At 30.7% G+C, this 17,212-nt stretch overlaps 1 pseudogene; it reads right to left on the bottom strand.

The window, feature by feature from the left end:
* LOC104847485 overlaps positions 1-5,023 on the bottom strand; it is an 18,957-nt pseudogene extending 13,934 nt beyond the window's left edge.
* Between the last annotated feature and the right edge of the window lie 12,189 nt (positions 5,024-17,212).

Raw genomic sequence — 17,212 nt, forward strand, 5'->3', positions numbered from 1 at the left:
ATATATATATATATATATACAAATGACCTGTTTATCCTTCTTTTTGGCAGTGTTACACTCCATAACATCATAATTTTAGGTTTAACTATTTATGAGTTCTGCTACTATAAAAATGGATTTATAGCATGTGTCACATAACACAATGCCTTTAACTCTTTCTGAAAGATTGTAGTAGAAGTGTAATTGGATCAAATGGAATTTCAAGTTTTAGTTTCTTGAGGAATCTACATACGGGTTTCCATAGTATTCAATCAACTTTACATTTCCACAAACAATGTAGAATGGTTTCTACTTCCCTGCATCCTTGCCAGCATCTGTTATTGTTGGACTTTTCAATGGTTGCCATTCTTCCCAGCATAAGATAGAAGAATCTCGGTATTGTTTTAATTTAAAATTCTCTAATGGCCAGTGATACCAAGCATTTCTTACATTTATTGGCCTTCTGTACTTCTTATTATATGAAATGTCTTTTAATGCTCCTTGCCCATATTTTGATTGGTTCTTTTATTTTGGGGTATCTAGTTATTTCGAGTTCTTTATATATTCTATATATTAATATTGTGTCATAAAGAGCTGACGAAGCTTTTCTTATTCTGTACATATGATCACTTTAAAAGAAATTCAAGGATGCATTCTTCTAGTACCAGCAAAGAGGAAAAAAGAGTGAAATCCACCGTTCATGTAAAGAAGTGCCCTCCTAATTGCTGCATTTCTTGTAAAAATTTCTTTACTTATTTTTCTGAAAGGGAGAAATACAATATCCATTAAGAATTAAATCATAATACATAAAACAATAAATTATTGGCTATTTTCAAAGACTCATTATTCACTCACATAAATGGCCCCTAACCAAATATTAACAGCTTCTAATGAGGGATATTCACAGGTGCAGTAAGGAAAGATTTGTGCCAGAAGAATTGTCAGAAATCTCTGTAGCAAAGTACTTAAATTTATTAAAAGACTGGGTCTTATGCTCTGTTATTTGAGCAAAAGTTAAAGAAGTGGGCCTTTGCTCTTGAGTTGGAATGTTTTTACTGTCACCAGGCTATTCTGCAATTGTGTATTTTCTTAGGCAGAACAATGAAAAAATACAGAATGAGACTAAAATTATTATTTTCAAAAAAGGACAAGAGTTTACACTTTTCAAGGCAGGGTGGGGGCTGTTTATCATTTTCATAGTTTGAAAATTGCTCATTGTGCATTTTCACAAACACAAGCTAGTCTTTTTTGTTATAGAGCTACTGTGTTGAGAAAGTTAGTTCACTGAATTTGGTACACTGTAATTGCTTCTTTCTGTTTTAAGACCTATCTGAGAGCAACAATGAAGCTCTCTTATATCCTTTTTTTTTGTTATTCTTACTCATTTGTATAATAATTCTCTCAGAAGAAAAATAGCACATAGATAGGCAATCTTTTTGTAAAGGAAATAAATGACAAGAGTGTTTCTGATTATAGTCTATATATATATGAGTTCAAGTGAGTCCACTGCGGAGGAGGCCATACAAGTGGGGATAGCACACAGCAGAAGAAAAGACAACTGATTTGCTAATGAAGTGGAACCCATGTAAATCTGATAGTAATAAATTAATAAACTGAAAAAACATGTAATAATTATTCAGAAGTACTTTTGTGTTGACTAATTTTATACGGTATTTTAGCAGTAGAACAGTTTAAAGTTTATATATATATTTCCTTACAACATTTAAATAATTTTAAATTTTATCATAACTATAAAATATAAATATGTTCATATATATATTTAATAGCTAGCTACTACAATATTACAGCCATGTGAAACTCAACATATTAAAACCTGAACATTTTCCATATCTTCCAAAATTATTTTTTTAACTTCTCTTTTTTTCTACTTCTAACCCAGGAAAAATTTTTATACTTTACTGATAAAATATTGATTCTCATTGCTTCCCCAAAATGAATTATTTTAATGTATAGAATTAGGACCGCTAGCTTTAAAAATTCTCAATCTTCTTATTTGTTTTCTAGCATCAATCTCATTGCTTCCCTATCCAGATGTTACTAAAATTTCAAAAGCCTTTGTGAATATATGATTTCTTATAACCCCTTAACCACATTGGTTTACCATTGGAATGAAGTTGAAATTCTACACCCAAAATTAGCAGGGACAGAGCTCAGTGACTTCTTGCTACCAAGATAGTCACAAAGATTGTTAGTTCATATTTGCAGTAAGCACATAAAGCATTACACTTATCAAAGGTTGGGAATTGGTCCATGTACAAAACAGATCTCACAGGGTTTTGTTTATTTGTTTGTTTGTTTTTTTGTCCCCTACCCCTCTGTTCCCTTCCTGTTTATTTTGACTGTTGCTCCCCTCTCTATTTGAAAAAGCTTCATGTATATTTTTCCTTTAATTATTTTTTTCATCTTCTTTCACTTCCCTCTCTCCTTTGTCCATCTCTTGTTCCCCTTCATATCAGCCAAAACTGTGGTAAACAAAATTGGTCTTTTTTTCATTTTATATAGAACATATAATGTCAAAAGAGACATTTTCTGAAATCTTTCTGTGGGTCCTGCAAAGCAAATAAAGGAACTCCTTGCCATTCAAATATACATATAGTATCACTCTGTGCTCTATCTATAATGCATTTATTTTGATTTTCATAACCATATAATGTGTTTGCCTTTAGAGAATTAGCTAATTAGTTATATCTCGTCAGAACATTTTGCCACTGTTGACATTATTCCATTGTCCCACCACCTTTTTAAACCGAGTGGTCCTGTCCAGATCCTCATTCATGACTTGGCCTAGATATTCCTTTGCATTCTGGAAGCAAGTTCTATTATAAGTATCCCCCCATTAATTTGGGAAGTCATTGAGAGTCCCTGACATTTATGTCATCAAATTGTAAGTATTCAGAATCATACTTGACCTGTATTTGATATGTTCAATAGTTAATTATGAGAACTTAGCATTTTTTAGTATGAAATTGCTTTCACATTTTCCCCAAAGTATAGCTATTAAATCATTTCATGGAGGGATATGAAAGAAGTATGCTTGCCATTTCCTGATTCAACCTATCTGTTCAGTTTTACATAGAAATAGAGGAAAAAGTACCTGAGTACGTTGCTCCATTCTCACATTCACCAGCTATCATTAATCTTTGATATATTATGAGTTAGTGATGATTAGGGATCATAACATTTATTCTGACTCATGTCTTTTATTTTTCTTTCTTTTGAAAGGCAAATGTATGATGCTGGTCATAAAATGGAAAAAAAATAGAGATAAATATCAGAGATTTTCCTCTAAATGGTATTGTCATTAAAATACAGGACAGAAGTTTTTTTTTCTTTAACATTGTGTATATTTACAAAATCTTCTTTGATGCCTTTATTTCTCTTTGTAAAATACTTCTATGAGGATTTTTTCTAATTATATTTGGCACTACCAATAGTTACCATAAATTAGCCTGCATTTTATAAAATAAATCAATTGTTGACAAGAAGCTGATATTCCTAACAGAAAATAGGATAATATTTACTCTTTTGGCTTAAATTTCACAAAGGTTTTTGAGGTTGTATTTGTTGACAGACAAGTAATAGTGATTTTTAAAAATTATTAATACATTTAGACAAATTTTAAAACAAAAAACCAAGTCTTTTTAACCTAGACATAGAAACAATTTTTTATTACTTAGTGTTTTTAATCTATTACATAAACAAATAGAAATGAAAATATTATAGCAGTTGATTTTAATTAAATTTAACACATATTTGTATGTGGAATAAAATCCTTTAAACAGAGCAGAGTCCACAATAGTTTCTAGTAATACTTTATTTATATAATTTTAAATATATCTGTATATAATGTGTATGTGTATATACATACATATACACATATACAAGTTATATATTTATGCTTAAAAGATACTTCTTGCATCAAGGACTGAATATCTACATTGCTGACATCTCATATACCTTAACTTACAAATTGTGTTCATGTTCTTATGTAAGTATGTGTATATGAAAAGCAAAAATAGTGCCATAATAAAATAAGGAACTCAGTTACCCAGGCCCATTATTTCATTATGGAAGGCAAAAATGTTAGATTCTAAGTCTAGCTCCCTTTTGTATTCGTGTGGAATACTATTAATTACAATTGCTCCATAAGAATTAATTGCCCTTTATGAATGGTAGCATATTTATATGGGAGGAAGTATACAAGCTTGGGCTTGGTTATTCTTCATCACTTAACATTCTTCAGGCTATGGTACTTTTCCATAAACATTAAAATATTATCTGTGTTAATAAAATAATCTGCTTTATTTGAGTATATTGAATGTGTTTAAATACTTTTGCCATTATTACGCTTACTCATTAGAAAAGTTCCTCAGTCTTGTTGTTAGGACTTATAAGCTTGAGAATCCTTTGTTTTTGGTCTAAAAAAGGTATGTTTTTTGTCATAGAAGTAGGTAGGCTATTTCTTCAAGAAATGCTCATTCTTTTTGGTGGGAATATTACCAAGGTCTGGCGTTCTCAGCACTTGCCAGTGATCCTTTCCAGGTTCTTGTTGTCCAGAGTAAAAATTGGACTAGAAACAAACAAAATATAGTAAGGTTTTAGATTTATTAAAGGTAGGAAAATGAGTGTGCTCTACAGAGTGAGTCAGGGCCAACTAAAGTGGGGAGGAGCAATTACTCCTAGTATAGTGCAGACCTCCTGTAAGAGCTCACAGTGGTGACTAGGTTAATGAAGACCGTCTTTTGTCTTCTCCATTCTGATACCAGCTCTAGGCTGTCCTATCTAAATGCTGTTAGATTTTGTGCGAGAAGAAATAAAGTTAGCATTCTCTGATTTGTATCAGGTGCAGAGCCTAGGTGGTTTGGTCCTGGATTTCAGTGACCGAAGAGTCCTGTGCACTTACCTGCTGAGCTCTTATCTCTTGCTTTAGGAATAACACTGAAGAGTCCAAAACACGGCAATCGCGGTACTCATTATTATTAAATTGGTCATTGCTTTCAGTGTACAGGGATAGGAAATACATACCCACATATATATTTTAAAAGAAAATTAAACAAAGCCATTCTGAGATTTTTTAGATCCTATATGGGCTTCTGAATTTTTACTACTCTGACTTTATGTTTAGATGGCTTTTATGCTTAAAAGCTTGATTTATGATTACACTGCCATAATTAATGGGTTGCTTTATCCTGGATGCCCATTTCTGGCTAAGAATATAAATAGTGCTATCAACAGTGAAATTAGCAAGAATGGTTTACTATTTTTTTGCACTTCTTTTACTGTTTACGATATAACACATCAGTCAGACTTTTATATTTTTAAATTACTTGAGATCACCTCTCTGTATTACATTAGGTAAAAAGCTACAATTAAATTCATTTGTTTCATTTTACTTTCCTTTTTAAGGTCTGCTTATTTAATAAATTTTATTTCATAATTATGGAAAATGAGTATCAAAAGTAAAATTCTACTCAACAAAGAATCATGTGGTTTATTTCATGTTCCGTTACTCTGCTCTCCAGACATATATTTATTCTTTTTGTGTTTGGTTGTTATTTACATTTCACTGGTTTCATTTGTGCATTATTTTGAAAATAGAATATACATGTATGTCTGTGCCAGTCAACTTTTCTGATAAAAAGGGAAATATTCCTTTAATACATTTTTCACTTAAGACTATATCCCAAGAAATTATTAAAACCAGTGAAAACAGACTTATCTTCACTCTTTTCTTTAAGTTTCCTAGTATCATATTGCATAAATTTATCATAGTTTAATCAATTAACTCTTTACTGAAAGATTTTGGGGTTGGAGACGATCTTTAACAACTTGTTTAAATTGTTATTTTTCTATCTTTGTTCAATGTTTAATGTGTTTCTTTGCATTATTTTGTTTTTATTGGCTTATTTAACATATAAATTCTCTCATTAACTGCATCACTAATACCTTATAAATTCCAATAGTTTAGTTCTTATTTTTCCAATATATCTTAAAATTTCGGACAATACTAGATGATAACAAATATTAAATTTCAAGAAAAAAGTTGTTTTTAAGTTTTACATTTTTTGGTCATTTTTAATTCAGCTTTATTTTAGTCAGAGCATGCTCTTTCTAGTATGGGGTAAAATTTTATTATGAGTGCCTGTGATGGAATGACAGGCACACTTTTTCATTAATATATACATTTACAATTGAAATACCTAAAATGATTGTACATAAACTTCATAATCATAAAACAATCTTTTCATTTCCCTTCTTTTTCAATTTACTGACAAAAGAGTCAGTTTTTCCAGCACAAACAAATTTATTTTTTTTAGAAGTGAATCTTAATATTATCATACAACAAGGATTGTTCTGGCTAAACTTTTTTTCTCTGAGTATTTTATGTATTCAAGCATATTGTATCGAGTTCATTTTTTAAAATTTTAGTGATGGTATTATATGTGCATACCACGTCTTTTCATTCACTGTCTTGTTTATGAACAATGTGTTGGTGTTATCAATAGAGGGTTCTGAAAATGTTTAACATCTTTTGAATTGTCAACTCATAGAATAGATACTTTCATAGTTTTATCAGAAACCAAAATATGTAAGAAAGCCTAATATCTCATCATTAAACATGATGTTAATGTTACATTTTCTAGAATATTTTGTATTATGAAACAAATTCCTTATATTCTTAGTTTTCTGGTAACTTGATAATTAAAATTTTGAATGTCAATCGGATATTGCTTCCGCATTTATTGAGATACCACATGCTTTTCTTCACTAATCTATAAATTAAAAAATTCATACATATTTAAAAATATTAATCAAAATGAGCTGGATCATTGCTTCCCAATTGTGTCATTAAATTTTCCATGACTGTCAAAAATATGTGACAAGGGCCAGGGATTTAGCTTAATGGTTCTGCCACCTGTCTTGCAAGGGCCCGGTACCAAATAAAATAAAAATAAAGTACATGATAAAGGGCCAGGAATTTAGTGGTGCCACAGCCTGTTTGCAAGCACAAAGTCCTGAGTTCAATCCCCAGTACAAAAAAACAAATAAACAAACATGATAAAAACTAATAAATAAGGAAGATTTATTTTGGCTTAATGCATTGGCCTGTTTGGTCCAGGATCATTTGGCCCCTTATGTGGGGATTGTGGTGAAGCAGAAGATAGTAAAATATGCATGTGGCAGAGCATAATCACTTACTTTATGGGCAGGATGTGAAAAAGGAGAAAGAAAATGTGTTCTCTAATCCTCTTAAAGAACAAGTGCCTATGATCTAACGATGTCCCTGTCAGCCCTAAGTCTTATAAGTTCCACCACCTCTACAGTGTCAAACTATGGATCAAACCTTAAACCACAAGCCTTATAGGGACTTTTCAGATTCAAATACAGCACAGTACCTCTATAGCCAAAAGGTTCATGTACACTTCATGATTCTAACTATATTCAGCCAAATTTCAGGAGTCCCAAAGTCTTATCCTTTCCAGTGTTGCTCAAAGTACATTTTCAAAGTCGCAGACTCAGTGCAAACTTGGAGTTGTAAGCTCCTGTAAAAAACTAAAATCCAAGTTAAATACATCCCACATGAAATGGTATGATTGACACAGGGTAAACATACATATTCCAAAAAAGGAACAGAAACATATAAAAGAGAGATCAGACTAAAGTAAAATGGGAATCTGATAAGGCAAATATTAAATCCTATGGGTCCATGGGTAGCATCTGGAACAAACTGTGTTAGAGTATATGAAGGCTCCCAAGAGGTTTAGATGCCCTCCCTTATATCCTTGATGGCTGCACTTCAGACAGCCTCTCTCTTAGAAAAATTGTGCTAGTGCTTGCAGCTTCCTTTGCTAGACACCAGTGTTCCTTGCATCTCTGCTATTTTGGAGTCTACATTATAGTTTCTGCTTTATCATCACAGTTCCATATGTCACCTTGTCATACTGATGTTGTTCAGAGATCATGATCCTATAACACCCTGCTTGGCTTCTCAGGCTTTCTTTTGAAATCTCAGTGGAAATATTCATGACCTTATAACCGTGACACCTTGCAGAATTTCAAATAGAGGTGTCATGTGGCAGATGATGAAGGCTTTTACTAATGCAAACTATACCTGGGCCAAATTGAACCATGTTTGCAGTCATCTCTGAATGTATTTCTGGCTCATGATGAGACACAAAAACCTAGGCTCTTTTGGGAATGCTGGACATGGCAGGGCTCTGTTCTGAAAGCACTCTGTCTTGGAATGCCTTTGGACAGATTTGCATTTATACATCTCTGAGCCTGGGATATTTATGGTCTTTCAGTTCCTGAGATGACATCAAGGCATCTTTCTTATTGTCACAATACAAAACATTATGCAAAACACTCAGTTTTATTTTATAACCACTAATCATTGCATCTGCCTTGATCTTTCCTTCATATCTTTTAAATTTGCTCCTTTTCTGGATAAATTAAAAGTTTTCCAAATCTTCCTAATCTGCTTCTTTGGATCCCAATTCAGATTGTCAATTTGACTAAATGCAGCCATTAATATCCATTTTGCAGCCTGAGTGTTTTGCTGATTTCATTGCGAGTAAACTAGTCCATTACCTTTAAGCTCAGCATCCCCCAAAATATTAGGATACATGTTATGGCTTGCATTTAGATGCCCCACCAAAGCCTCACACTTTTTCAGAGGTGGCTGAATCTAGAGTATGTTTGATTCATAGTAGTATGAATCATAGAGTATGATTGATTCATAGTAGGGCACTAGGATTAAAGATATGAGTACTTCCTGCCCTAAGTAGTCTGAATAATATAAAATGGGCAAAAAGACACTGTTAAGCTCTTTGTTGCTTTTGCTGCTTCCACCACCATGAACTATTATCCCTCTGCCACTCTGCCTTGGAGCCAGCTGATTTTGGACTGAAATCTCTGTGAACTGTAGGTCAAATAAACCTTTCCCCTTTATCTTGGGGGGTCAGGTATTTTGTCTCAGCAACAAGAGAAAAGTAACTAAGATAGTATGGAAGACTATAGTCAAATTATTTGTGGTGATGACGAATCTGCTGAAACATCCCCAACATTAACTTTACATTGTGTGTCCTGTAGATATTCTGCTCTTCTGAGCCCTCTAGAATGGCCAGTGAAACTCCACTTAAAGTATACTAGATCTTTTTTTTTTTTTTATTCTGCTTCTCTAAACTTAAAATTTCCAACATTAACTAGTTCCAAGGCTTTTCTATATAATTAATGGTAAAGATCTTCTTTCTCAAAACTCGGTTTCCACACATTCCTCAATCCAGGTTAGTTGAGAACCAAACTTAATTATTATGTCATAATAAACGACTATTTTATATGTTGCTGGATATGATTTATAAATATTTTATGATAGAGTTATATTTATCTTCAAAGTTGCTATTCATTTCTCTTTTGAGGGTATAATTTTATTAAAATTTAGGGGTAGACATCAAACCTTTAGATTTTTGTCTTATTATAAATACAAGCACATATGTAAAACTTTTGTTATTTTTTGTTGGAAACTTTGATCATAATCATGACTAAAAATATTTGATGTTGGAGAATATGTAATAAAATTTATAACTAATAATTTAATTAATTTACACTTCAAGTTGTTTTACTTCAGTGTTAGTTTTGGCAATTGTACTTTTCAAGACATACATCCATTATACTTACATGTCAAAATTTTAATCTAAAACTAGAATTAATATATGCTTTTTTTTCTTTAATCCTTGTATTATTTCTGAGAGTTGTGTCTTTGGTAGTAATTGAAAATTTGTGCTTTCTCATTTTGTTTTAATTCAATAGACAGCATAGTTTTTATTCTTCTGATATTTTATGTTGATCAATTTTGGTTTTGTTAGTGCTAGTTTCTATTTAGGACCTCAAGTACATTTATATTGCAACATTTATATAAATCCATGTATTTTGAAAGAGCTTTATTCATTTTTAAATATCCCCTTCTCAGTTATTGAATCTGTATAGAAACAGAATAAAACCCAAATCAAAGCATAAACAAAATAAAACTACTTAAATACCTAGATTTGTAAAAGCATATAGTAATCAATGCAATGTTATTTTTGATGGAATGATATGAATGTTAAATTTTAGCAGTCAGAATGGTGAAGGTTATTAGTTGTCATGTTAGATGACTTTCACATACTTATTGATTTTATCCATTTATTATCAATTAATTACAATAAAGTTTTTCTAACTCTAGTTGATGGGCTAGTCACTTCTGTTTGCAAATAAAGTATCATTGACATATAGGACATCATATATTTTCAGTCTGCTTTTGTGTGATGATAAGGTTAATTAGGTGAACTAGATTCCATAAGGACCAGAAGTGTTGTGTTCACTGTATTATACTTTATAAGAAATATTTAGATAAAGACTAGTGTAGAACAAACTCTTGTAAAAACAACAAAGTGTGCTTATGTGAGTATATTTAAAACATTAATTTATTAACATGGCCATAAAATTTATGTACACATGATCTGACAATTACTGATAACTCATTAATATATTCATAAAGAATTTATATTTCCTTTGAGAAACATTACATTTTATTATCTTCTTTATAAAATAAAGCATATTAGAAACATTTTCAGACATTGAAAGAAAATTATATCTCATACTAAATGACATACTATTTATTTGATAATTAAACAGATGAAACCCATATAAATTAATTGTTGTAAAGTTGCCTAAGGAAGAAAATGTATATTTTAAAGTAACTGAACAAGAAGACCAGAAGATACTAAGGCTGATGGTCTTATCTACTGTCAGTTAAAATGCACATCAAAAATTGAAATTTAAGGCTTTGGTAATGCATATTGAGGATTTAGGATAATAATAAAATATATTGTCTTCAAACATAAAAATTAACAAACAGCAATTTTGTCATTAAAATGAAACTATACTGAGATAATTATTTTAAAATAAAATAAAGTGAACAGACATATATTTATATGGTAAGAACAAGATTGACTTCATTAAATTTCTAGGTACCAGATTCAATCTTCTTCTAAATATTATAAAATATACTAAATATATTAATAGACTAGAAAAAAACAATGTGTATATTATCCAGTTATAGATTAGACAAATATATAATTTCATGAGAAAAAAAAGGAAAGATTCCAGAGTTGATACAAAGAGAAAAATAGAAAAAGTCAAGTAAATAAATTTTTCATGGGTTCATTACCTCAGTAAAAGCTTTCAAAAATATATTAAATCAGATCTATGCCTGACAGAATCAAAAGCAAAATATTCATCAAACTCACTTGAGAAGAGATTCTAGAACAAAGAAGCTTGGACTAAAAAATAAATCCCTTCATTTAAAGACTCAGTGAAGACTGATAAATTAAGATTCTGTGGCCAATGGCCAAAATTGAGTGATAAAATCATTTAAGAACATAATGATGACTGACTCTGCCTTTACTATTGTCTATATTTAACATATTTAAAGAGATGTTTTTCTTTTATTGAGTATATTGGTACATTCTAGGTATACAGAACAGTTATATTCATTACTGGGATCTTGTACGTTTACTTGACAGGTCTTGATTTTCATTTTTTCCCCTTGTCCCTGCCCTCCCTTCAGCCCCTTCTCCCCTCCACATTTACAAACACTTTATTTCCATTTTCTCATATTTAAAGAGATTTTCTATATGTCAAGTGAGTGAAGAGAGTAAGAGTTAACATTTATATATGTGTTAAGGGTATTATTCTATTGTCTTATAATATTCACAACTATCTTATGTTGTTGTAATATTTTATGTTTGGACAGTTTTCCCAGACACACAATAACTTTCATGAAACTCATGATCAAATGCTAGCCCATGGTACAACAAAATTTAAAGAGGTAAATATTTATTTCTGTAAATCTTGGGAGATGCTAAGAACAACCTCCCTTCTTAAATGAACTGTGAATTCTAAGATTTTGTAAGACCTCACCCTCAAATATGATAATTCTATATGCTTCACAAAACTGTATGAAAGGAACATGAAGGCAGATAAACAAAGTCATTGTTATGAGGCAGAATATTACAAATATTTAATTACCATATCTCAGATAATTATATAAAATGCTTGACCTTTTTTGTGTAACATTAATTTTTTTATTCATAACATACTTGTATGAAGTACATAAGGAAACATCTTTTTATATTTTTAGTAAAATGTTAACAAAATCAAATTATATATGAGAAATGTATCTAATCAAATATGCTACATCCTTAAAATAGTGAAATAAATACAGTTTTCTCATTTTGTTATATGATTTCAAAAGCACTCTGAATGTATTTCTATAGCTGAGTTTTAGAAAACAACTATATTCTCAAAATTATTGTTGCAATTTGTTTTCCACATTCTTTGTATCCAAGATACATGTAAGAATGATACAACATAAAATACTGTTACAAGTAAGTGTGTTGCAATTTCATGTCTTGAGAGACTAGTTTTTCATTAATTATAAATACAACACTATTAACACTGTATTTGCCAAAGCTGTACAGAACAAGCACAAACTCTTACTCTGCAGTTAACATAAAGTAAAAGCACAAACAAGGGAAAATATAATGCTGAGTAGCAAAGCTGGCTAAGTGTAATTTTCAGTGTCTTACATAATTATTTGTTTCTGGATTTTCTGAGAGGAATTGTAAAAGTGAGTATATCTTTAAATAAGCTCATTAAGCCATATTAATAATTATAAACTCCATATATTGGAAGAGAAACATGACTGTTTGTATGAATGAGCCCAAATCAGACATTTTTCTTGTTTTGGAAACCATGAAGAGTGTCGTGATGTTGAATTTCTTTTAAATATTTTCAATACAGCTGTTCAAGATATAGTAGCTGCTAGCATTTTGACTTATAGCCTTAATGACTACTTGTACTGAAAACTAAAATGCATCATATTCCACATTTATTTTTGATTTTATATCCCAAGTGGAATATTATCATGTATAAGATCAATACGGTGAACTTACCAAACACATCAGATTATTCTATCTCCCTTCCAAAACTGATATTTAAATGTATAACTAGAAATTATACATCACCCAAAAGTATCCATTTTTACAAAATTTACTATAATTTAAAAACAAACAACTGTTTTACTTTCTATTAATGAATATGTAGGAAATAAGTTATACTCTCTGTATATACCTACTTTTAAATTAAAACTCTATTAAAATAATTTTCACAATAATTTCATAGGAAAGAACTTCCAAAAGGAATCTACATGAATCCTTATGTCATATTTGGTAGCTATGGACAATGCAACCAAAGGTAAGATAAATTTTAGATAGAAATTAAATTGTGTGATTTATATTTGTATATTTACATATTATACTAATATTATGGAGTATAATATGTGTTAAAATTTATATTATTATGTTTAAAATTTCATTTGTCTCCAGTAATATTTTATTTATGTTATCTCTGCATATTTTGCTGAAAAGCACCATCAATCTTTATAATTCATTTTTTAAAACTAAATCATTACAAATATATAAAAAAACATTTCAACTAATATTATTGAACAATTCACTGGTTTCATTAAGTATCATATAAACACTTTTATTTAAATATTCACTTCTTTCTCATCTACACATTTTTGAATTTTATTTTCAGAGTTTTTTGCATATTTAATTTTATTTAATGGCTAGTTACTTTATCTGCAGATTAGGACTTTTCTCATCTAAATCTTGAACTTTTATTTCTGCTTACTAAGCCATAAAGTGCATTAATGATTAGAGTATTGAACATGTATGTCTTAACCCATACAATGGTACTAAAGAGTAGTCAGAGGAAATCTTGAACCCCTAGGAAAAATGATCCTATAAAGCCAATGAAGGCACATATTCACTACAAAGTTGATTTAGATTTATGCTATAGGATTTCCAGAGAATCTACGTGCTGCTTCAGGTTTCAGCAGGTATTAAACATTTCTCATGATAAAAAATTCTGTGAACACCCAATAAAGGAATATAATACTTGTATCATAAACTACTGCTTTCTTTTGATATTTGCTGCATTCATTCTACTCACAGATATCAAAGGGTTACTACCAGATAATATGCCTTCCAAACACTTTCTTAAATTAACAGTGAATATAAATTATAAACCAAAGCAAAACTTGGTCATGTGTTTAGAAACTGATACTTTAAATGTGTCTTGTCACAAAAATCAGAAAACAGTATCAACTTCTAAAACTATGAGACTGAATTAAATTTAAGCAAAAATAATAATTCATAATCTTAGAGATTTTCATTCCTATTTTTAGAAAGAATAAGAATGTATTTATGGAAAAGTTAAAAGGTGTTTATGGAAAAGTTTGTTTATAAAAACTCCATACAAAAAATTCCTGTCATATTCATTGTTACAACAAATAATCCAGAAGTGGAAAGGCTGGAAAATGCTTTAATTCTAATTCTAATTTTTACTTATTTGTCAACATGAATTTTATATTATTTTCTATCGTTCTGACCTCTTAATATAATTAAATAGAAGCATTTCATATTTTTCTGAAGACTGAAATAACTCTGTAGTTGTAAGGCTTATTTAAAGAAATCTTAAATGCCATGCTATATTCTCTTAAATATGTAAAAATACCTTATTTTGGGGTGTACAATCAATAGTGTATCATTTTGATTTTTGAATTATAAGAACTTTCAAAGCAGATGGGGTGACCTATGCCTGTAATAGTAGAGTAATTTAGCAGCTTAGTAAGATTCTGTGTCAAAGAAAAATAAATAAACCAAAATGTCTGAGGGAGTAGCTCATTGCAAATATCCTGGATTCAATCTACACTATAAAAATGAAGAGCGTATTATTACAGTTTATTTATATCTATATTAATTTGATTTCAATTTAGATTAATTTAAAATATTACCTCAAAATCTAATTAGTATACAGTACTCATAATGGAGTCCAACTTGTTTCTGGTCTTTTGCATTTACACAATCCTCCACAGTATAACTGAAATCAATGTGTCTATATTTGAGTTCATTTATTGTGTGACTCAAATTTGTTAGTGCTTAGGCTTCTGTGCTCAGACTGTTTAAGTGAAAAATCATCAACAGCAACTACTCTATGTTCTACAACAGCATTGCCATTATTATACTATGTGTCGTGATTCAGTGGTTCTTTCTCATTCTTTTTTTATTTCCATGTCTAACAAGCCACATTTAAATTCTATATTTTAAAAGCTTCCTGATTTTTTTCCTACTAGCACTTGAAATCATTTGGTTATCTCATTATGACTTTTCTGAGTTGCTGCAAGGTATAATTTTACCTATGACATAATATATTCCATAGAAATCATGTTTCTCTTTGCTTTACTGTAGTCAGTCATCCTGACTTTACCAAACTGCCATATTTCTCTTTTTGATTTCCCTAATAACTAGTTCACCATATAAAATAACACAGGCTCCCATAATAGCATATCTGCTTTCCATGCCTTAAAATTTTAAAAACATTATCCCTGAAAAAAGCCTACCTTCTTGAAACACATAAATTCAATTGTGTCCAAGACATTTGCTTGTGCCTCAAAACTTGAAAATAAGTTGGGAAACATACATAGCCTTGTTTCTAACATTTACTGCATATGTAATATTGGCCAATATTGTCCACATTACTTAACCACACCATACCTCTATTTTCTCATCTGTAAAGCAGAAATAATGAAATTTATCATTCAGGGTTGTTGGAATGATTGTGTAAGTTATCCCTGCATGTGCACATAATAGTGTTGGAAGCATATAAAGCACTATATAAATATTAGCACTTTTTTCAAAAATACATACAAAGAAAAACTATTTTCTATTTCTTGTCTAGGACAATATTTCTTGTAGTGGTTATACTTCATCAATACATGTCAGTGAATACAAATTCAAATAATAATTTCAGTAATGCATTGTTAAGTTCAAATAAAATTATTATTAAATGAAGAAAAAGATACTTCTTTCCCTTGCACTGAATTGGAGAGTATATTAAAATTCTATAATCCAGAATCCCTCTACAAAAATACTTTTATAGTCAGAATATTAGCAATGAGTACCTGCTATCTTATACTCACTAAACAAAATATTTTAATGTTTTTATAAATTTAATAATGTTCATAAACATGAAAAGCTTTGAAAGTTACTTTTATGCTTGATTTTACAAATATCTTAAATTCTACTTTATAATTAAAGACATTATATTTTAAAATACAAAGGTTTCTAATTATAATGAATGTAGAACTGCATCCTTTATTTTATAAGGCATAATCACATTTTACTATGGGATCAAAATAGGCCTTGGATGTAACACATCTACATAAGGTAATTATGCAATTTGAGTGATACATACACAGTATTCTTTTTTTTTTTATTGAGTTTATTGGTACATTTAGGGATACAGTACAGTTACATTCATTGTTGGGATCATGTACCTTTACATGGCAAGTCTTGATTCTCATTTTTTTCTCCTTACCTCTGCCCTGCCTTCACCCCCTCCTCCCCTCCCCATCTACAAACACTTTATTTTCATCTTTTCATTCTCTCACATTTTTTTCTTTTCCCTTTTTGTTCTTCCCCTACGTGTCACACCTTCCCTACACCTTTAGCTCCAGTATTCTATGAGTACAAACCACACTATGACCTTAGAATGCAAATCTACCATAGTGTGAGACATATATGATTATACTCTTAGCCTTCACATATTTTGAGTATATATTTTACCAAACACTTCTTAAAATCTATCTGAACAACTGTTTTCTGAAGAATTTTAGTTTTTATTTATAAAGGTGTTTTAAAAATTTGTTATTTTAGAATAAGAAGTACTCTCATGAAGTGAGCCACACCCTCTCCTACTGGGTGCCACCATCACTCCAGTGCCAGGAAGGTAGTCACATAGGGGCCTGTGAAACCCCACAAATCCCCCAACCCCCCCACCCTCTCAGACCTCCTGATTGTGCCAGTCTTTGTACCCACTCTGCAGAGGTAGAGGTGGTCATAAAGGCTATATTTCTGAGTTCCCAACTTCAAACATCTTTTGAAAAAGGGCTTGGGAAACCTATAGTAATAAAATGGTGTGGATTTCAACCATTCAGGAGGTTGGGGAACTCAATCTGGGCCTTGCAGCCAGAGGTCAGTCTGCATCGTGAGGTTCTGCCATCAGCTAGCTGAGATCAGGGGTTTTGGTTCTACACATGGCTGCA

The sequence above is a fragment of the Fukomys damarensis genome, unplaced genomic scaffold, assembly GCF_012274545.1.
Source record: "Fukomys damarensis isolate Sample0158 unplaced genomic scaffold, DMR_v1.0_HiC HiC_scaffold_24, whole genome shotgun sequence".
NCBI classification, from domain to species: domain Eukaryota; kingdom Metazoa; phylum Chordata; class Mammalia; order Rodentia; family Bathyergidae; genus Fukomys; species Fukomys damarensis.